Source organism: Ixodes scapularis, unplaced genomic scaffold, assembly GCF_016920785.2.
Source record: "Ixodes scapularis isolate PalLabHiFi unplaced genomic scaffold, ASM1692078v2 PGA_scaffold6__148_contigs__length_123643588, whole genome shotgun sequence".
NCBI lineage: Eukaryota > Metazoa > Arthropoda > Arachnida > Ixodida > Ixodidae > Ixodes > Ixodes scapularis.
This window is the reverse complement of record NW_024609881.1, coordinates 49,700,127-49,723,042: the sequence shown is the minus strand read 5'-3', so window position 1 is coordinate 49,723,042 and position 22,916 is coordinate 49,700,127. Positions and strand designations below refer to the sequence as shown.

Here is a 22,916-nt window from a genome sequence, read left to right as displayed (position 1 = left end):
TATATATATATATATAGATATATATATATATTAATGGGGTGTGGAAGGACTCCGAGGACGCGGCAACCAGGTTTTATCAGTTCGGTCTTTTATTGACGACCAACTTCCTCTTTTTCATCCCCGCGGCTACTTCGTCGTTCTTAGTATAACCAAATTATGTGATTGCGGTCTAACCGTAATATTACCCTTTCCTCTGGAGAAGGGGAAGGTACAGGTATGGTTGTCGCTGTCGGAGCGCATGTTGTATGGTTTCATGCGAGACAGATAAAAGATATCCCTGTTCCGTAAATGACCGTGTGCAACAGGCGTCACACGCTCTATGTCGTAATTGACGTCAGATGTCTGTTGTGTGATCCGGTATGGTTCAAAATACCGCGAGAGAAGTTTTTTTCTGAACGTCCAACAACGCGAACGGGGGACGAGACTAAAACAAGATCACCAGCACAGTAGTTAACTTGCCTGTGCTTGTCATTATGACGGATGACTGGAGTCTGCTAAAAAGCAAGTGTGCGGTGTTGAGCGAGTTGGCGGAACTCTTCCGCCCTTTGAAGAACGTCTTGTACGTAGGCAGGTGATGGTTCGGAAACGCTTGAAAGGATCGTGTCTAGGGGCGTTACTACATACCGACGGTAGACTAAGTAAAATGGGGAATAGTGCGTAGTTTCATGAATGGCCGTGTTGTAAGCGTAAGCAATAAACGGCGAAACCTGATCCCAGTTGTCTTCATCACTGGAAATGTACATTGCTAGCATTGAGGCGAGGGTTCGATTAAAGCGTTCAGTCATACCGTTTGCTTGAGGGTGGTAGGCGGTTGTGCTGCGATGGATTGTGCAACAATAACGAAGGAGGGGCTGAATGAGTGTAGATAAAAAGACGCCCCCGCGGTCGCTCACAAGTTTTCTGGGGAATTCGTGTCGCAGAACAATATTGTGCAGAAAAAACGAGACCACCTCTTCTGCAATTGGTGCCGTGAGAGCCTGGGCTTTTGCGCATTGCTACAACTGGTCGACGGCGACGATTATCCATCGTTTTTCGTGTGTCGACTCAGGAAAAGGGCCGAATCGATTCCCACACTCTCAAATACGTGGCTAGGGGGATGAATGGGATGTAGATAGCCCACAGGAGCGAGGGTAGACATTTTCCGGTGCTGGCATACTTCACGTGATGTGAAGTATCTGTGGACGCTCTCGTATAAGCCAAACCAGAAAAAAACGACAGCGGGCGCGGTTTTATGTTCGAAACACTCTCAAATATCCGTCAGTCGGATCATCATTAAGGGGACGAGGTACATTAGAGCGTAAATGTTGCGGGATCATGAAAAGCAGGGGTTGTACTGTGGGTTCATAATTGCGACGATATAGAGCTCGCTGGACAATTACATACGTATGTTCCATTTTCGCTGCTCTGCTCCGTGGCAAAGGATGCTGTAAGAGTCGGATGATACTCCGCAGTTTTGGATCGTTTTATTGTTTCGTGGCGATGTCCATTTGGAGGGATAGGGCTTGAACAGGGACCTCAGTGGCATCCATGTAATCGGTGGTGGTGGGTTGTAGAGGGCAGCGGGACAAAGCGTCGGCATCTTGGTGAGCGTGACCTGCCTTATAAACTATCTCGACATCATACTCCTGTAGACGAAGTGACCCTCTAACAAGACGTCCTCATGGGTCTTTAATGTTTGTTAACCAGCAGAGAGCGTGGTGGTCAATCACTACTCGAAAGCGTCGCCAAAATAGGTGCTGTGGAAACTTAGTTATGACCCATGTTATAGTCGAACACCCTTTCTCTGTCGCAGAGTAATTTACCTCCGCTCTAGTGAGCGTGCGGCCAGCATATGCGTTGACCTGTTTTTTGACATGTTTCTTTTGAATGAGGACAGCACCAACTCTATATCCGCTTGGGTCTGAATATATTTCTGTCGAAGGGCGGGGGTCAAAATGGCAGAGTATTGGGTCATTAGTCAAGGACTGCAGCTTTAGGGTTTTGAAAGAGTTCTCTTGGTCTTCCGTTGATTCGAATGGTATATCCTTTGAGAGAAGGTTATTTAGAACAATCAAGAAAATGTTCGATAAAACGACAAAAGTATGAGCAGAGGCCCAAAAAGTTCTTCAATTGTATAAAGTTGAGTGGCCGGGGAAATTCTGAGACAGCTCCTATCTTGTTGGGGTCAGGACGAATGCCGTCCAAGATCTGAATTTGGCCGTAAGCAAAATGGCATTTCTTAGTATTAAGTTGGAGACGCACTGTCTTAATGCATTCCAGGACGGATTGCAATCGTGAGAGGTGCTCTTTAAATGTCGCTGAGAAGAAGAAAACATCGTTTAAATAGCACAGGCATGTTTGCCATTTTAAACCCCTGAATAAAACATTCATCATTCTCTCGAACTTGCGAAGCGTTGCATAAAGTAAAGGAAGAACTTTGAATTCTCAGAGCCCGTCGGGAGTAATGAACGCTGTTTTCTTTTGATCTCGGTCATGTACTGTTATTTGCCAATATCCGGATCGCAGGTCTAAAGATGAAAAATGTTCAGATCCTTGGAAGCTGTCTGAAGCGTCATCGATTCGTGGTAGAGGATACACGTCTTATTTAGTGACATATTTAGGCGTTAATCCACGCAAAAACTCCACGACCCATCTTTCTCTACCAGAACTACAAGTGAGGACCAGCAGGGACTTGGTAATGCTACAATTATGATCTTTTGGACCATGTCTTCAACATACTGATCAATTAAGTCTCGCTCTGAAAGAGAGACGCGGTGAGGTCGGTATAGAACTGGTAAAGTATCGCCGGTATCAATTCCATGCTTTATGGAGGCTGTAAAACCCAATACGCCATCGTCGATGTCAAAGCATGAGGAGTGTTGTTTCAATAAATCCAACAGTAACCCTTGATGTTCCCCCGGCAGTTTTTTTATCAACCATGGATAATAAAGAAGAGACGAAGTCGGACATCGAAGTAGGCGAGCCTACTAATGTTTCAGCGCACGGCTGAGGGGTACAGACTAGGCGAGTGGGCGGTGCATAAACAGAGGCTACGCAAGTTCCAGTTGATAACCGCTGAGGCTTGTTTGAGTTGAGGCTAGAGTAATTTGGAACTGTCGGGAAGCATAATCCGAAGCTCTTCCTTGATGATGTCACGAATAACTGTGCGTATAGTTTCAGTGACGGGGATTTGCAGTCGCGAGGGTAGCGAGGGTAACCTGGTTGAGGGGGTTGCTGGAATTCTGGTTCTCTTGGTCTCGTGTTCTAGAATCTAGATGGTGCGGGAGACATGAGCCATGAGGTGTTGGAACCCGTTTTCTGATATTCCTTTGAGGCCCATCCTTGTCTGCCTCCGACATCGCGGGATTTGGAAGTTTACGGAGAGCAAGTACGTCTTCGATGTAGCCAAAGTAGACCTCGTCGCGACCTTGGGCACGTTAAGCGAAACGCCCTTCGGCCAGTTTGCGCTGCGAGGGAAGTCCTAAAACTTCGGGAAACTTCTTCTTGAATCGATCCCAGGAGGTGAAAAGCGTCTTCGTTGCTATTATACCAGATCATCGCCGTGTCTTTGAGGTAAAAATTAACGTTAGCAGGTTTAAGCGTGTCATCCCAGCGATTGTGCGCGCTTGCCCGGTCATAGTCGCGGAGCCAATCCACGATTTGCAAAATAGTGCGTGCCGCCTATCGCGCAACGCCGGAAACTTTGACATTTTGGGTGCGAGGCTGGAAAGTGGTTGGAATACAACTAGGCTTCGCGATGCATGGTTTGGCTTGATACATGTGGGGCGTAAAACTGGTGCACGCAGTCTATTCCAAGCGTTGACTCGAGACCCAAATTGAATAGTGTGAAAAATTCCCTCCAGGAGCGTACGAAAACGACGTACCCGTGACAAAATGTGCCCTGCAGGTCTATCGGTGCTCGTTCGGCTGCCATGGTGAGCCGTCCATCTTCCTTATCCTCACGGCAGCTATCCAAGCCTGTCTTAGCAGGATACAGCCTGGCAGACGGAAATCTAAAAAAAACTTGGCGTTCTCTTTGCCGTAGAAATAATTCGTGCAACCAAGCGCAACACAGTGGGCTGGCATGGCGACAAACAAATCGAACCCGCTTCCGCGCCTGTTGCCGCCTAGGAATAGCCGTCACGCCCATTTGTTTTCCAACTGAGCAGGGGGCGCTCGCAAAAACACACTCTGCTCGCGCTTGCGCAGCAGCTTTTTTCCAAATCGTCAATTGACGACATCTTGGGTGGCTGTGCCGGCAAACAATGGAGGTGACGGTTGATGACGTTGTCACGGGTGGATTCGGCATGGTTTGGAATGTTTCGGTGTTTGTACCCAACGGTGGCTGTAGACCCCGGTGATTACCTGATCGAAGCTCGACGTCCGATTCCCAGCCCTGAGGTAGGAGTCCCTCTACCTCCGCCAGACAATAGGGTGTGAAAGGACTTGGAGGACACGGAAACCACGTTTTGTCAGTTCGGTTTTTTTATTTACGACAAACTTCCTCTTTCTCATTCCCGCGGCTACTTCGTCGTTCTTTGTATAACCAAATTATGTGATTGCGGTCTCACCGAGGCTATATATATAGGCGGGTTCAATCAAATTCATACAACGAAGTGCAGTCGTATTTGTTTTTATTCTTCTTCAATTTTTCTTTTATATTTTGTGGCGCATGTTCCAAGAAGAACAATTCTTTTTAATTTAATGACCTGACATGTTTCCAGAAAAAAATATTTCAAAAAAGCAGGAAAGAACGACGAGGTTTTGTCGATTGTCGTGTGTGGCGTTTTTGAATCACTCTCAATCTCAAAGGATTCAAAAGAGAGCGTCTATATTATTTTTCATCGTGATATATAAGCAAGTATTTAAAACAACATTATAACTACTATTTATTATTCCTCGCTTTCGTTGATTTTATGTTTACGCGGAAGTTAGCACCGTTGTCTCTTTTTATTGCGATAATCCATTTCTTGTAGAAGATGGGGTCTCTAGGAAGTGATGGAAAGATAACTAGAACAAAAAAAAAAAAAAAGAACACCGAATGCAGAATTTAGAAGCGCCGTTGGTACGCGGAGCATTTAACACGCGTTTAAATAATCTCACTGGGGCTCATTAGAAAAACGGGGTTTGCCAAACAAACATATCAATTATTTTGATATGTTTTTTTTTTTGGCATGGTAACGAGCAGAAGACAACGTGGTACATGAAACGGCGAAAGCAAGCAGGTGTTGCTACCCGCGACCAAACGGCACAGATTGTTGAACGATTCCGGTCGGACAGAATCACGACAATAGCGCTAGTGTCCGCGCTGCCGCCCTATCGTACGAACAGTTACGATAAGTCTCGCCAGTATATCGCGACAAGGACGAAAGCTCTCGGCTTTATATTTTAGTGCAGTAACATAGTCACGGTAGTTCCCGGTCACGTTACCAACCAGATACTATTCAATCCTCTCAAAGTTGAAAGATAAAAACGCTCTGGTCAAAGGAGATCCCCGATGCGGTGCTCTTAGGCAGTATAGAACTTTTCTGTGTACCCTCGCCCCCGGCCACCTAATGGGCGTATCCGGTATGGGCGACGAAAAAATACTAAAACGTTTCAACCTGCAACTAGTAAAAAAATAAGTGGCAGGCAAAACGATATTGTGTCACGGTTACGCTTTTCTCCTAAGTGTCTTCTACTGGCGGGGCGACGGCAAAACGATGTTTTCGCCCCTACTGGAAGTGACGACAATTCAAGATGGCGGCGCCCTTGAAGAAAGGGTCTATACATACCTTGTTCCCGTCGCTGTCGCTGATGCCGTGCTGCTTGCACTGCGGAACGCAGCAATGCACCTTCATCTTGCCAGCGTCAATAAAAACTATTTACTGCTACACGGATGTATACAATTGCAGAATACCAAGGGTACGCCGCACATACGAGCCCGCGCGCGAAGCACTCCCGGCCGTTCGTCGCCACTACCAAGATGGCGGACGTGGTTCCTCTCCCGTTCACTGGATGGCGCTGACAATAGAGATTTCAGAGGCAAGGCAAGTGTTCGATTACATCAGTGTCAACTGCGTGCAGACGCAGTGGACGAAGCGGGTCAACCAGCTCCGCATGAAATATGGATTCTTCACACAGCCAGTCATGGAGGGGACTGCGAGTAAGTGGGCAAGTGAGGTGAGGCGACGGGTCAAAGAGGCAGAGACGACCCACTGGGTTAAGGAGGCAAACAACAAATCCTCACTCCAAATCTATACTGCTCACAAGGACACAATTGGACCGGAGGTCTACTAGGATAACAGTCTAGGCAGCCGTCTCCTGTTTGAGGCCCGAGCAGGAGCGCTGCGCACAAGACTATATCGGCAGCAGTTCGATCCAGCAATAGAATCAGTGCAGTGCGGAGCCTGCGGTCAGGAAGAAGAAACCATCAGGCACCTAGTTCTGCACTGCACCGGCCTGACACCAGAATGGGATGAAGCGTGGCGCGTGCACAACCAAGGGCATAGCCAAAACAACACAGGCTGGACCAGACAGACTGCGGCAGTCGCTCAAGCGGCAATCGGTCCACCAGCGGCAGCGGCCCCAATGCTACCATTGGTACCACAGGCACTGGGCTTTCATCCATGGACAGATAGATGGACTGTCGACGTCACCAAGCGACGACTAGAAAATTGGTGGATAAGTAGAGAAAAGAGGGGAAAGTGAAAGCCACCTATGGCTTGGACACGACATACGTGACCACCCGTTTCAAAGGGGATAACCACAAGCATCATCATCATCATCATCATCATCATCATCATCTCCTATTGAAAGCCTAAACTTTTAATTTGAAATTCATGCTGATAACTAGGGATGCCGCGAACTTTTTTCGAATCGAAGTTTCGATGATCGAATCAAGCGGTTTTAAAGGGTTTCGAAAGATTTCAATTTTTCGAATTGTCTACATCGTAGAATTCAACAGAAGTCGAATTTTCGAACTTGTTAAGCTAAGAAGTTCGACGCTTTTCGAACCGTCGAACTTATTGCACTAAAAGATTTGATCTTTTTCGAACTTTCGACCTTATTGAGCTGCAAAGTTCGATGCTTGTCGAACTTCCGAACTTAACTGACCAAAGAATTCGATGAATTTCGAACTTTCGAACTTATTTATCAAGAGAATTCGAAAAGTTTCGAACTTTCGAATTCTGGAAAGTCAGAAGTTCGATGAACTTCGAACTTTGAGGGTAAAAGTTCGACGTTCGTCGAACTTCGAAAGACCGGCGGACGGTTTCATTTGAATTCAAGTAGTGAGGTACATTCGTACTTTTTTTTTCTCGAACTTTTACACGCTGTGCTGCGTTCCTTACGGAAGACAATGCCATTTGTTTCAATGTTCTGGCATGCTTAGTTTTAAAGAAATAAATTCCCGAAGGGGCGAGGTAGGACGACGGGTTTTTGACGATTATCGTTTATGCCAGATTTGAAGCGCGCTGTAGCCGGAGCTATTTATGGTAGAGATGTCATACTTTCTTAAGAATGATCTATGTATAGCATAGGTAAGTGCCGTCTTAAGATGTGGTTATTATTATTTAACGTGAGTTTCGAAGAAATGTCCAAGCATGTATCTACATGCAATTATGCCCTAAACTTGATATTTATTTTCGTCTAAGTTGTTTGAGGTATCGCATTTGAATTAACACCACAGACTGTACATATCATTGCCATCTGCAGAATACAAAATAATGTATTTATTGTTTTTTAACGTTAAGGAATAAATTAACCCATGGGAGAAGATTTCTAATAGTGTTCAAGTTCAGCACGTCATTAAAAGAAAACATTTTTTTTTTTCGCTTCACGTTCCTGGGACTTGTTTCGAGAAAAGAAACTTCTTTCGAAGTTCTGAAGCTCTAAATATGCAAGAACACAACACTTCCGGCGAATTCTTGATAGTTATTTTTGTCCAGCTTTATATCTCCGCATTTATTATTATTTTTTTTTGTGTGTTTTTTTTTTACAATTGGCACAGGTATTTAGATTGAAAAGACATAGCTTTGAACTTCCGAGCCACTAAGCATGTGACGAGTAGTGCCTTCTGACAACGAGTTTCTAACAATGACCATCTACACAATCTTTTATGCAGTGAAGAGCGACAGTAGCTATACATATGCATAAATAATATCAGATTAAAATAAGCTCAACCACGCTCTCTTTCCCCGTATTGTTTTCATTAGCAGTCCGAAATATCTGGAAGGGGGGGGGGGGGGGGGGGAAGGGAACTGAAGCACCCTTCCACCCTTCCCGCTACCCTCTTTCCCCCCGTTTTTCCTCTTCCGACGCCACTTGTATAGTAGAACGCTCCTCGACCTCGAGTTGTGTCGGTTTTTTTGCGAGGCGATTCCTCCGCCTCAGAAAATAAACCTCCAGGACAATTACAAACTTAACTTACTATATGCCAGCGTCACTCGAGCGGCATTCGATCGGATTACTACCAACGTGCAAGGGGTGGCGAGGTAGTTTGCCAGGTCGCTTTAAGGTTTTTCTGAGCCTCAACCTTCTGCTCGCCCCTGGCCGTTTCGAACTAAATGAGTCTCGTAAAACAGTGTGTTCGTGTGATTACTACTGCGTGATACAGGTTAAAGACCCCCCCCCCCGGGCTGGCGGTCACAATTGCTGATCTATGGTCACACGTCACTCTGCATATGCGCTAGCAAATATTACAGCACCTCAGGGACACTCGTCGTCTCATTTCATTGCCTGACCAACTTCGCAGAATCTAGATATCACACCCTAACTTTTCTAAACTTGATTTTGTGAAAACCAGTGAGACGTGAAAGCGTTATTTGAAACAAACTGTAGAGGAACTTGAAAACCGGACTTCGAACTATGAAAACTTGGACTAGAAAGAAATTCAAAATCTTCAAATTTTTTTCTTTCGAATTTAGCGTTAAAAATGAATCGAAACTTTCGAACTTTTCGAACTTTATGCAGAAAGAAATTCGAAATCTTCGAATTGTTCGAACTTCATGTCTATAAAAATTCGAAGCGTTCGAAGTTTTCGAATTTTATTTCCAAAGAATTTCGAGATCTTCGAATTTTTCGAACCTGAAGTAAAAAATATTCGAAATATTCGTATTCGAAATTTTAGAAACCGTGAAAGCTTCGAACTTTTCGAATTCGAAAGTCCACTATCATCGAAAGTTGCGAATTTTTCGAATTCGAACCTCGGTCGGTACGAAAATATCGAAATTTTTCGAAATCGAACCTCAGTTCGCTTCGCAAATATCGAAACCTTTCGAAATCGAACCTGGGGTGGTTCGCGACATCCCTACTGATAACACAACAGAATAATTTTTATTTATTTCTGCCACTCTTTTTTTTTAGAGTGCAGCTCTAACCGCTCATTCACACTGTAAGCTGATCCGTGCTCGCAAAGCGGTTGCGAACGTGGTAGTATAAAGATCCCGTACAATTGCACACGCACTCGATGACATCAAGCGCGCGTCCAATTGTACTCGATCTTTATACAACCGCGTTCGCAACCACCTTGCGAACGGGATCCGCTTCCACTGTGAATGAGCGGTAAGGTGCCCGTTTCCAACTTGAGCAGCGTCGGCGTCGGCGTCGCCGTCACCGATACCGTGAGGTCACGTGACCCCACCCCACCCCGAGGTCACGTTACCCCGGGACGGAGGGGTGGAGGGGGAGAAGGGGAGGACCAAGAGGGGCGAGGGGAAGGGGGAGTAGCAGGCAGGATCTCGAGGTGAAGAGGAGGGAGGAGGGTATACCCTCCCCTCAGTGCCCTTCCCTCCTCCTCCTCAAGAGCTGCACTCTGATTCGGCGTTACAGGGAGTTGTAAATGGTTTCATTTTTTTACTTTTCTTATTTTATTCTGGAAAGAACTCGGGTGAGTTAAAAAAAATGTTTCTTAGAGCGCAGCTCTTAGGGGCCCCTTCCCGGCTTGAGCGGCGTCGGCGTAACCAAGGTCACCCCAAGGTCACGCGACCCCCCAAGGTCATCCCAAGGTCACGTGGCCCCCAAGGTCACCCCAAGGTCACGTGGCCCCCAAGGTCACCCCAAGGTCACGTGACCCCTCCCCCAGGGTCACTGACCCCCAAGGTCACGTGACACCCAAAGTCACGTGCCCCCCTCCCCCCGAAGTCACGTGACCACCCCCGAGGGTCACGTGACACCCCCGCCGAGGTCACGTGACCTCCCCGATGACGTCATCGTCACTGATGACGTCACCGGCATCCACATCGTCATCGTCATCATCACTGATGACGTCATCAGTTACGTCACTGATGACGTCACCGGCATCCGCATCGTCATCGTCATCATCACGGATTACGTCATCATGTCAGGTTCTTTATGAAAAAAAGAAAGGAAACTGAGAGGTCCGTCTGATTTTTGATGTCAGAAAAATATATTTGCACCCAGTTACTCTACTTTCCGAATCCACGTAAAAAAAAAGGGAAACTTATTAGCAAATAAATAAAAGAAAAGGGCGTACGTCCAAAGTTCGACTTGCCGAGGTTGGCACTGGTTTACGCTGGTGGTAGAAGCCGGTCTCGTTAGGCTCCAGCTGCCAGCGTACCGATGGTGACCAGTCAACCGGTTGTTAGGAGGGCTTTGCCGGTTCGCTCTTGAGCCAGGCTTGCCGTTCAAAGTCGACGGTGAAGACAGGTCGGCAGACTCCTGTGAATGACAGCTTCGCCGGTGTATTCCGGAGCCAAGCTTTTTCGAATCCGTCCGCTCTTCGCCCTGAATCTCCTCGTTCTCCCCTACTTCTTTTTCTTCTTTTTCCCTTGTCTCCTTCTCTTTTCTTCCTCTTCTTGTCGCCGTATTGATCACATCATTACACATCAGTGACGTCACTGATGACGTCACCGACATCCGCATCGTCATCGTCATCATCGCTGATGACGTCATCGGAGTCCGCATCGTCATCGTCACTGATGACGTCATCAGTGACGTCACTGATGCCCTCACCGGCATCCGCATCGTCATCGTCATCATCACTGATGACGTCATCAGTGACGTCACTGATGGCATCGTCACGTGACCCCTCAAGGTCACGTGACCCCCCCCAGGTCACTTCACCCCCAGTACCCTTCCCTCCTCCTCCTCAAGAGCTGCGCTCTAATTCGGTGTTACAGGGAGTTGTAAACGGCTTTCACTTTTTATACAGTTGCTGAAACTGAACAAAAAGTGGAAACCTGTTTCATAATTTATTTCTCAGTAGTCGTACATGAATAAGACACAAACTTTGCATAATATGGAAGGCAATGAAAGGTTCTACACGTGGTAATGTTTTAAAAGCAATACTAAACATAGTCGACTCAAAACAAAATCCACAGGTTAGGTCGCAGTTGTTTGCGGAGGCATATCTAGGGATTTTTACAAAAATTTTATTGACTAATAATAAATGGTAGTTGGAATGCCGTTTTACAGACTTGCATATATATATCACAATACAAAAATGTAGAAGCTCTCTTTTGAATACTTCCAGATTGAGAGTGTTTAAAATACGCCACACATGACAATCGTGAATTTAACCCATAAACCCACATCGGCATTTGCTTTTTTAGAGCGCAGCTGTTAGGCGCCTGCTCCCGGCTTGAGCGGCGTTGCCGTCGACGTCGCCGTCGTCGTCGGCGTAGCCGCGAGCCCCCCCTTCCCCCACCCCCCCTCCCCCCGCCCAAGGACCTCGGCTTCCTTCAGGAGGACCTCGGGTTCCTTCGGGAGAACCTCCGGTACCTTCGGTGACCTTGGGGAGGGGAGTTCACGTGACCTGGGAGAGGTGGCGTGAAGGGGGAGGAGGGGAGGAGCAGGAGGGAGGAGGGAAGGGGGAGTAGCAGGCAGGATCACGAGGCGAAGAGGAGGGACGAGGGGTATACCCTCCCCTCAGTACCTTCCCTCCTCCTCCTCAAGAGCTGCGCTCTAGTTCGGCGTTACAGGGAGTTGTAAACGCCTTTCACTTTTTAGAGCGCAGCTCTTAGGCGCCCGTTTCCGGCTTTAGCGGTGTCGCCGTCGCCGTCGGTGTAACCGTACGGTCACGTGACCGCTTGAAGTCACGTGACCCTCTGAGGTCACGTGACCCCCCTGAGGTCACGCGACCTTCCCTGAGATCACGCGACCCCCCAAGGTTACGTGACCCCCCTCCCCCCGAAGTCACATGACCCCCCTGACGTCACACGACCCCCCCCCTTGAGGTCACGTGACCTCAAGGAGTCACCTATCCCTCAGTACGCTTCCATCCTCCTCCTCCTCAAGAGCTGCGCTCTAATCCGGCGTTACAGGGAATTGTAAACGGCTTTTTTTTTTTTTAGCATATCTAGAGCCTTCAAACTCAAAACCAGTACCTGTACCTTTAACGGTATGTATTCTGGCTAAAAGAAGAGTGTAAAGCGAACGCGACGCGAGAAAAAAAGGTATTAAAAATGTTTTTTTTATACAGCGTGCTCAAATTGGACAAAAAGTGAAAACCTTCGCTGTTTCATAATTTATTTCTCAGTACTCATACATAATAAAGACGTAAACTTTGCTTACCGCCGAATTCCGAAACCTCACTCAAACTACACTCAAACTGAAGGGCCCCTCCACTTCCTCGAGGAAGGCGCGAGGGCCGGCGCTGGCCAATCGCGAGGACGGATCCGCCGTCGCGATTGGACAGCGCCGGCCCTCGCGCCTTCCTCGAGGAAGTGGAGGGGCCCTTCAGTTTGAGTGTAGTTTGAGTAAGGTTTCTGAATTCGGCGGTTAGTTTCCAAGGCAATGAAAGGCAATGCTTCACGACTGGAACGTCTCTCCTGCTTCCATCGAGCAAGTGTTCTCACGCCACTCCCGGGCCTTATCTTCACGAAGGAGGAAACTCCTGTGGATGGCCTGCAGTTTCTTGATTTGCGCCTACAACCAACACCAAGCGGCCTCTGCTGGAGCTTCCAGCAGCGATCCCAGAAGCCGGCACTCCCCTTCGCGAGCCACCACTCAGGAAATATAAAGTTGGGCATTAAAAATAGCCTTCTCCCCTCTTCCTGCACAAACTCTTGCCCCCACCTCTCCCAAGCAAGCCTAACTAACCAAATCAATCGCACAAAAAAAAAAAAAAAAAAAAAAACGGTTACCAGCGTGACCTCATTGCAGCCACCTTAAAGGGATACTTCAACGAAATTTGAAATATTCCCGTCGTGTTCAAAAATAGGTTGAATATGATCCACAATATCCGTAAATGACAATCGCACGTTTGTATTTTGATCCTGGTGGCTGTATATTTCGTTATAAATGGCCCACTCTGGCAAGCGCTCGGAGAAGGCCCAGCTTAGAGCACGTGACATCCAACGCAATTGTGACGTAGGTCGTCTCAAGACGAGCAAAGCTACGGCGAGGCTGACGTCGAGAGGATGGCCTAGTCGTTCCAGCCCCCGAAGCGGCTGCTTTTATACGAATTTTGAGTGACGGGTTAATCTTCTATAATCTTCTAGGGGGACAATAGCGACTTCTGCGACACACAAAAGGGATTCTCGGGAAGAGGGGAGTTCCTCCTTCCCCCTTCTCTCGTCGTGGCCGGAGACGAGACAACCTCCGTCACTAGCTGTCAAGGTTCCTAGACGAGCATTACAAACGAGGCGTTAGCGACATCCACCAGGTGCTCTTTGCTAATCGTTTAATTCGTTTTAAAACTCCTTTTCGAGACTTTTTTAACAAGATATTGGTATGCTTCATGTGATACTGCTCTTTTGAACACATATAGACTAAAAAATGAGCGCCGAAATTTCGTTGTAGTATCCCTTTAAAGGTCTTAATCTCCAAGTCTTCCCTCGATCGCAAAAAGCTACCCCGCCCAAAAAAGTTCTTGGTCACGCCGTATTGCCACAACACCTCACACCGCCTCAGGGCAGTCGCCAGAAGGTACGACGTGGATGTCGTGTTTTCGTGCCAGCTTAAGAGGATATCTCAGTAGAATTTTATCTCCGATAGGAACTTTTCCGGAATCCAGATGGCACTGGGGGCGAAGACTTTCCACTCACCTGCTTACACGATATAGTGCTATTTCCAAACAAAAATAAATATAAAGCTTGTCTTTTTGTTCCGGTTATCAGCGAAAGGCTTGACCCTGAAAACCCCCCACTTAACCTATCCAATTTTCGTAAAAATCCCCAAACATGCCTCCGCAAACAACTGTGACCGAACCTGTGGACTGTTTTAGTCGCGTATGTTTAGTATCGCTTTTAAAGCATTACCACGTGTAGAAACTTTCATTGCCTTCCGGATTATGCAAAGTTTGTGTCTTATTCATGTACGACTACTGATAAATAAATTATGAAACAGAAGTTTTCACTTTTTGTTCAGTTTCAGCAAGTGTATAAAAAGCATTTAATTTTTTTTAAGCCACCAGTTCTTTGCAGGGTAAAATAAAAACATATAAAAATGAAAGCCGTTTCCAACTCCCTGTAACGTCGAATTAGAGCGCAGCTCTTGAGGAGAAAGAGGGAATGGTATTGAGGGAAGGATATACCCTCCTCCCTCCTCTTCACCTCGTGCTCCTGCATGCTACTACTCCTCCCCTCCTCCCCCCTGGTCCTCCCCTCTCCCTCCTGGTCCTTCTCTCCTCCTCCTCCGCCCCCCCCTTCCCGGTGTCACGTGACATCGGGGGGGGGGGGCGGTCACGTGAACTCGGTGGGTGGGGTCACGTGATCTCACGGTGTCGGCGACGGCGACGCCGACGCCGCTCAAGGCGGAAACGGGCGCCTTAGAGCTGCGCTCTAAAAATAAAGAGTGGCAAAAATAAAGAAAAATTAGTCTGTTGTGTTATCAGCATGAATTTTGGATTAAAAATCTAGGCTTCCAATAGGCAATATCTGAAATTGTCCGCACCATCCAGTGAACGGGAGAGGAACCACGTTCGCCATTTTGGTAGTGGCGACGAACGGCCGGGAGGCTGTGCGCGCGGGCTCGTATGGGCGGCGTACCCTTTGTATTCTGCAATTGTATACATCCGTGTAGCAGTAAATAGTTTTTTATTGACGCTGGCAAGATGAAGGCGCATTGCTGCGTTCCGCAGTGCAAGCAGCGTGGCATTAGCGACAGCGACGAGAACAAGGTATGTATACAGCCTAAGAGCACCGCATGGGGGATCTCCTTTGACGGAGTGTTTTGATTTTTCAACTTTGAGCCGATTGAATAGTATCTGGTTGGTGACGGTGACCGGGAACTATCGTGACGATGTTACTGCACTAAAATATAAAGCCGAGAGCTTTCGTCCTCGTCGCGATATACTGGCGAGACTTACCGTAACTGTCCGTATGATAGGGCCGCAGTGCGGACTCTCGCGCTATTGTCGTGATTCTGTCCGACCGGAATCGTTCAACAATTTGTGCCGTTTGGTCGCGGGTAGCAGCACCCGCTTGCTTTCGCCGTTTCATTTATTACGTTGTCTTCTGCTCGTTACCATGCCAAAAAAAAAACATAAAAAATAATTGATATGTTTGTTTGGAAAACCCCGTTTTTCTAGTCAGCCAGAGTGAAATTATGCAAACGCGTGTTAAATGCTGCGCGTACTAATGGCGCTTCTGAATTCTGCATTCTGTGTTCCTTTTTTTGTGTGTTGTTTTTGTTCTAGGTATCCTTCCATTGCTTTCTGAGAGACCCCATCCTCTGCAAGAAATGGATTATCGAAATAACAAGAGACAAAGGTGCTAACTTCCGCGTAAACATAAAATCAACGAAAGTGTGCTCCAAGCTTTTTCGTACAAACGACTTTATGCCTGGCGCTGCTAGCGGGCACAACCTCCTTAGGGACACTGCAGTGCCGTCAGTGTTCACCTTCGAACCGCAAAGCAATGTTTGGAAGCCCCCAAAACAAAGTGCACCACCACTGCTAAAGAAGAATGATTAGCCACTGCCACCAGTGGCACCAACAGCTCAAGCAAGTGAAGACGTGCACCAAGGCGCACTGATGGGCAGCAGTGATGGAGTGAATGTCGCTGTTGCAAGCCCAGTGGAACTTGTTCACGACCGCTCTTCACGTGCTGCAGAAGCCGAGCATCTTGCAAGTGTAGTTGAGCAGCAGAAGAGAGAAATAGCACGGCTTTGTGATGAATGTAAGCAGCTGAGACAGCAACTGGAAAATACAAGAGGTGCACTACGTGGACTTCATGCAGAAAAGTCAGCCTTGAGTGCCAGGTTTCGCAAGAGCAGGGAAAATCAGCTTCCTTTTGCATTGAGCGCTTCAAAGTCTGCGATGAAGACTTCATGTATTACGCTGGTCTTCCGGGATATCAACACTTTGCAGCGTTGCTGCGTCTTGGGGAGACTGCAAAAGATGGCTGCAATGTCTTGCGAACAGAAATTAGCAGCGGGGAGAATTCTCTGAGAAGCCGCAAGCGAAAGCTAACCACAAATAATGAACTCTTTTTTAGTTCTTGTGAGGCTACGTCTTGGTCTCTTTGAAGCAGACTTGGCACACAGGTATTTTATTGCGCGGTCCACAGTGTCAAGCATTTGCATGTCCTGGTTGAATTTCCTGTATGCAAAGTTGAGCTCATTTTTCCTTGTGGGCACCAAGGGAAATAGCAGATGCAACGATGCCAGGTGATTTTGTTAAGAAATAGGCATCAACGAGGGTAATTCTGGATGCAACGGAGGTACAGTGTGAAGTGCCGACCTCTCCGTCGCTTTAGTCGAACCCATACTCAATGTACAAATCAGCAAAGACCTTTAAATGCTTGTCGGTGTACTGCCTAACGGGCATCTGGCGTTCGTGTCCGAGCTTTACACAGAATCGACATCAGACAGTGAAACCGTCATAAGGAGCGGCTTTTTAGAGTTGTAATTTGAAGATAATGATTCTTTGATGGCAGATAAGGGTTTTCTGATTAAGGATTTGTTTGAGAGAAAAGGTGTGAAGCTGAATCTGCCCCCTTTCTTGAAAGGCCGCCCATTCACAGATGGACAAGTGCAAAAAACAAAGAAGATCGCATCTCTAAGAAGTCATGTGGAACGTAGGATACAAAAAATTAAGGCGTAGCAGACAATCGATCGGCTGATATTACTTGCCTTTGCCCCTGTAGCTAATCAAATTTGGACAGTGGCAGCCGTACTCAAACATTTTCAGTCCCGCCTCATAAATCGCACAGGCAGCGCAGATATAATGGCAGGCTGAAAACTAACTCACATATTTATGACAAGAACATATAAACTTTGCCTTTCCCGTAAAATATTGATCGAGTGGCCACTCTAAGTACAGACAAAATCGCGAGAAAGGGGGGGAGGGACGGGCACCTTCTAGGTTTGGGTACGAAAAAGCAGGACAGACTTGTGAGAGACCTTGCTTTGTGTGTGTGCCTTTAAATAGGGTGTGGGTGCCTCTTTGCAACATGGGCACATGCTCTGCAGTTTCCCGATATGTTCACTTCATTTTACTTTGCGTTATGTGTGTCGGAGCTTTGTACGACTAGACTGACCTTGTCTAATCCTTGTATGTGTGCTGACCTTCACGAAAGAAACCTGACATGGGTGTAGTGCTTGTGTGGTCTCTTTTTGTTTCATACTCGTTCGTGAGACAGAGCATTTTGTTGAAAAGGAAGAGATGTCTGCCGGCGTGATGAACCTTAAATGCTAGTGTGCCGATGGGAGGGGTGACAAATATGATTTAAACACAACAGTTTACCGAGTCAGAGACATATTCATTCTCTATTTAGCCCTAACTACTGCAGTTTGAGCTACTTTACTTGAGGGCAAGATGGGGCAACCTGTGCCGAAAGTAAAAATCAACAAGCTTTCGACGCATTTCCACCCAGTCCTCAAAATTAAATCGAATGCGCTCAACGACTATCCACTTCTCTGAGCAGACAACGAGGTCTCCCCAGCGACATCCAGTCGAAGCCATTTGGCCAAGCACCTGGGCAAAGTGGTCGCGGTCCCGGTCAAGGTGTGGCTCATCGTTTTCATTGAGTGTTATGTAGAAGTCCTGCATCCTGGCATAATCTGGTACAGTGTCCTTGAGTGAATACGAACATTTGATTTCGAGGAGTCCATACGAGAGCTCCTCTGGATCATATACCAGCCTGTCAGGTGTGGCACCAAGCTACGGGAATCTAGGGTTTACTACTAAGCCGCAGTGCGGGAGCGGCACATCGTTCTTGAAGTAAGTCATACCATCTGTATAACGGTCCGCAGCCAAACTTTCATTTTTTAGCCCATTCTGAACTGCGCGAACATGCGAGGTGTCTCTTGGCTCGATGAGGTTCCGCAAGTCCGTTTCTGTGCACTGTTCTTGCTTGGATCCACGACCAAAACCTCACGCGGTTAATCGGTTGGGCCGCGCGTCTCGCTAGTGCGCACTCCGTCCTTGCTGTCTGGAGTTCATTTCGAGCTCCCTTGCACTTTCCGGCGACATTTCTATCCGCTGCGACAAACAGTAAAAGTTGTTATAGCATAAGAACACAACATCTGAGCCAGCTCACCGCTAGATTACCGCAGTTCACCTGGCCCATCAGCCTTGCTAAGAAGTGATATCACAAACAGTTTTTTTTGCTTGACTGGAAATGATACTACCTTAAAATGCTACACCTTCATTTCCTCTTTGAGAATCTTTTACACGTGTTAGATGTTTTTTCTAAGATGTGTTGTGTCTAGATTTTGTAAGGAACTTACACTAGGCGACATGAAATTTTATAGCTTTACAGTTTGTGAGACTGCGTAAGAAAATACTAAAGGAAGGAACTAAACTTGGCATAATAGCCCTGTCAGACAGGCCCTTTGAACATTAATTGACACCAATGACCAGATATATATATTTTTTTGCGATTTGACTAATGCCGCTGCAAGAATAGTTGGTGCACGCATTGGCTGTTCAGACCTGGAGCGTATGCGCTGCAGTTCATAATTTTTTTGTGCTTTAAAATATTATTTTGTTTAGATATGCAGGTCGTTACGACAAATGCATCAACCTGCAGGGCAGTCAAGTTTTGCCTGACAGGTGGCACTACCTAACCCCAAATATCTGCAACACCGAGGTAGCCCTTTCGCCATGTTTGTTATTGTTAGTGCGAAGTACTGTGGAACCTCTCCTTCCACTTTGTCTGTGCTGACTTAAGCAGTCTTTGTTTGGGTATGGTTGCAGCAGTCGCAACGCTATCGACTGTCCCGTGAAATTCCAGATGACTTCACTGAAGGACAGCCATTCGAAGGCATCGAAGGGGGGAAGGTTTGAAGGCTTATCAGGCGAGAAGCCGGATAACCATCGAGGCTGAGGGAAAAACAACACCGTCAGGAATTCACAATTTCCGTAAGACGTGTAATGCCTGTTTCACATGCAGCGACTGTACGAGTAAAACTGGTGCAACAGCAGGCACCGTGAGAGTCATTGCAACAGTTGCATTCACATCATCTGACCACCGTCGCAATGTCTGCTGCAGCGCCACGTGTTTTTTTTTTTTTTGCTTACATACAGTGTATACGCCTTCATATCCGTGGATATATCACGTTTACATGAACTAACCGATACGTTCATATTTTTACATTGCTAATACAAGACGAGTTTCATTTCAGTTTTAGCCTTGCAATGTGCATGAAACGCTGTCTCTCCTGGTCAGGTGGCGCACAGCAGACGCTGCCGACGCTGCTACAGGATTCCAGCTGGGTGAAACCCTGTCGAAGAGCCGCTGCGACAGTGCCACTGCAATATTAGTCGAATAGATCGGAATCGCAGCATGTGAAACGGGCTTACAGGCGGTATATCGCACGTATAAACAGAGGCGGCAGCAGCGTCGCCAATGCGAGCCGCCTCAGCATTTCACTGTTTGGCCGCACTGGCGATCAATCGACGGTGGCGCACTCTGACCAGTACCCAGCGGGTATGCGTCAAATTTGCCTCTATAAGGTGCGTGCGAATCTCTGAAATAAGCAGTTGTGAGTCAGCGCTCGTCTTGTGTACTTCCTTGTTTGGTGACCTAGTTTTCGCTATGCACTATGTCTTACGATCATACCAGCCAGCCCAGCAACGTATTGCACTCTCTGCTGCTGTCGTTGTAAGCAGCACTTACCACCAATATTTGCCATTCCTCCGCACTGAACGTGCCAGAGAATATGTGCTGTGGAGTCCCTTCGAAGAAGGAGAGCTCCGGTACCGGGAAGTTGCAAGGCCGATTCCTGCAGAAATGTTACCCTAGGTCCACGTCTTGTAGCTGGAGGGTAGCATTGCCTGCTGAGTGATAAGACAGTGGTGAACCAGCAGATGCAGGCCCCAGTTTTGTGTCCGTTCGTGGTCCTCGTGCAGCCAGTAGTACTGCGCCAAAGTCCTGGTTCCCAAGGCTCTGGAGAGTTCTGCCCAGTTCATGCAGCAACTCTGGCTGCCGTTGTTCGTCCTGCTTCTTGGCGCAGGCATCAAACAGCCGCACTGGTATTGATGTGGGCACGGCGCCTTCACGGGGCTCCACCAATCCACGTCTTGGACACTTATTGGCCTAATGCCTTGTCGTCGAGGGCGCCCCCACTGTCGTGGGAGCTCGGAGCGCGACAAATCTGGCGGTGTCTCCTTGTAGCCTTTTGTCTTCAACAAGATGATCAACCGAAGACTGGCGAGATTTTGGCTGTATGCCCCGCTTGCGACAGCAGGGCACTCACAAGTCTCACCTGTCACTGCACCAGTGTCAAACCTAAATGCGACTTGAATTTTATATGGCACTCCAGTCCTCTTCTGGCTGCTGAAGCATGTAGCTTTTGCATAGACGACACCGAGGCTGTTGGGATAACAAGGAAGAATATGTGAGCTGCGCTAAATGCCTTGTTTTTTAATGTTTGTTTTTTCTACATGTAAGCACCTTAAGGACAGCAAAGAAAAAGGTACAGGCAGTGACCAAAGGAGTCGCTTATAAAAAAAATTTAATTTGGGAGCCGCATCGGGAAGCTATGCGCGCACTTTGTTGTTGTTAAATTCGTCTCCTTTCATTAAGTGATGTAAATGCGTGCCGAAAGCTAAGGCCCATTTCAGACGCAGCGTAGTCGGATCCCGCCGCGAGCCCAACAAGCTCGCACCGTCATGGCCTAGTAAGTAAAGCCTCCCATCGGTAACAAACGCTAGGCTGGTTCATAAAAACCACCTCGTTTAAGCGACATTTCAGCATCTCACCAAGCACTGACAATCGTTGACTTCTCAAGAGTTCAAAACGAACGCAAAAGCGCGGCTTTGGAAGAACTGGTTTGCTCGGTTGCGTAGGAGATACGACTCCGGCGTTGCTACGACTAGGACAACAAAGGGACGACGTGAACAAGCGTAGCAAGTAAAGTTTTTTTTTACAATGTTTACAAAGGAACAAAAGTTACGCAACGGTACTCTCGTACCTCGAGTAGCAGACGTTCGTCATCACTAACGAAGGCAGGGTGTACGTTTCGGTGGCAAAGGCGTACGACATTCTCCGCAGCCGTGAAAATTGCGTTTCCGAAGCGTTCAAGGCTTCTAACGCGCCTTCAGACACCCGTGGTAAGTCTTCCAGGTTATTACGCCACCTTACGTGGTCAAAATACAGAAATCTCCACCGTTCGCTCATTCCTTCAGACGCTTCGCTGCCGCCGGCTTGCCACAACGAACATGGCGACGCTCTCAGTGTTGTCAGACCACCAAGCAATTTCGCATAAGGTCTATTGCGAATGTATTTTACTATGATGTTTTAAAATATTATACTTTGACATTGCTAGCACAGTATAAATTATGTAGCGCATAGGGCGCAATGATTGGAGACGCTTGAGGCCTCTCAGTCATGGCAACGGCGAAAATTGTCTGAAATCCCGCTTTAGGCAGCTGCAATTTTATAGTGTCTAGACGTTTAGAATTGAAACTTGTTATTATACGCCTTACGACGTCAATGTATTTTGTAGGAATATTTATTAAACGCCCCTTAGATTCTTAACATAAAGAATAAAATATACAGCTATAACCCATAAACCCGCCATCGGCATTTGCTCTTTTTTTAGCATATTTAGAGGCCTAAAGCTCAAAACCAGGGCATATACCATGTGGGAACCATGGCGGCTCCCGAGCTTAGTTGCCCGACTGCAGGACACAGGTGGCGAACTTTTCCCGCGTGGCGTCGACGTCACGCCGGCCACGCGCACATCGTACACGCCGCCTAGATAAGGCAGAATAGAGGCGGCGCACAGGGAGTCGCTGCCTGGACTCGGCGCCGCTGGTAACAGTGTTAATCGTCTGGTCTAGAGTGCCTTCATGTGCGCTTCGCATAGAGTGATGCCAACTGCCTGTTTCCCTTTCCCACACCCCCTTCCACCGCCATTTTGTTTCTCTCATTGTTTCCCCGTGCGCCGGAAAGTGGCCTTTGTGTCCATCGGTAATCCCATCCGAGGGGAAAAATGCTAATCCTCCCTCCGTGGATTCCACAACGCTGCTCCGAACTTCTGAGATAAGGTGCTTGTTTCCGGGAGGGTTATAAGCCCCACGGATTATCGCCGAGGAACCAAATGGCTACTGGTTTGTCGGCGAGTGGTATTACAAAGGGTGGCATCACCCTAGCAAAGCGCACATGAAGGCTCCCTAGTCTGGTCCATGTCCACTTAAATATAGCTTCTTGTTGTTGAAACCGTTGGCTCCGTTTTATTCCTCCGGGTCGGGTATGCAGCAAGGCAAACCTTGGGTGCCTCCATGTGCGCTTTGCATAGGGTGATGCCAACTGCCTGTTTCCCTTTCCCACAACCTCGTCCACCGCCATTTTGTTCCTCATTGTTTCCCCGTGCGCCGGAAAGTGCCCTTTGTGTCCATCGGTCCTCCCATCCGAGGGGGGAAATGCTAATCCTCCCTCCGTGGGTTCCACAACACTGCCCTGAACTTGTGAGATAAGGTGCTTGTTTCCGGGAGGGTTATATGCCCACGGATTATCGCCGAGGACCAAAATGGTTGCTGGTTTGTCAGCGAGTGGTGTTACAAAGGGTGGCATCACCCTAGCAAAGCGCACATGAAGGCTCCC

At 47.5% G+C, this 22,916-nt stretch overlaps 1 pseudogene; it reads right to left on the bottom strand.

Moving 5' to 3' along the window:
* Window positions 1-17,665: 17,665 nt before the first annotated feature.
* Window positions 17,666-21,353, bottom strand: LOC115315680 (annotated as a pseudogene).
* Between the last annotated feature and the right edge of the window lie 1,563 nt (window positions 21,354-22,916).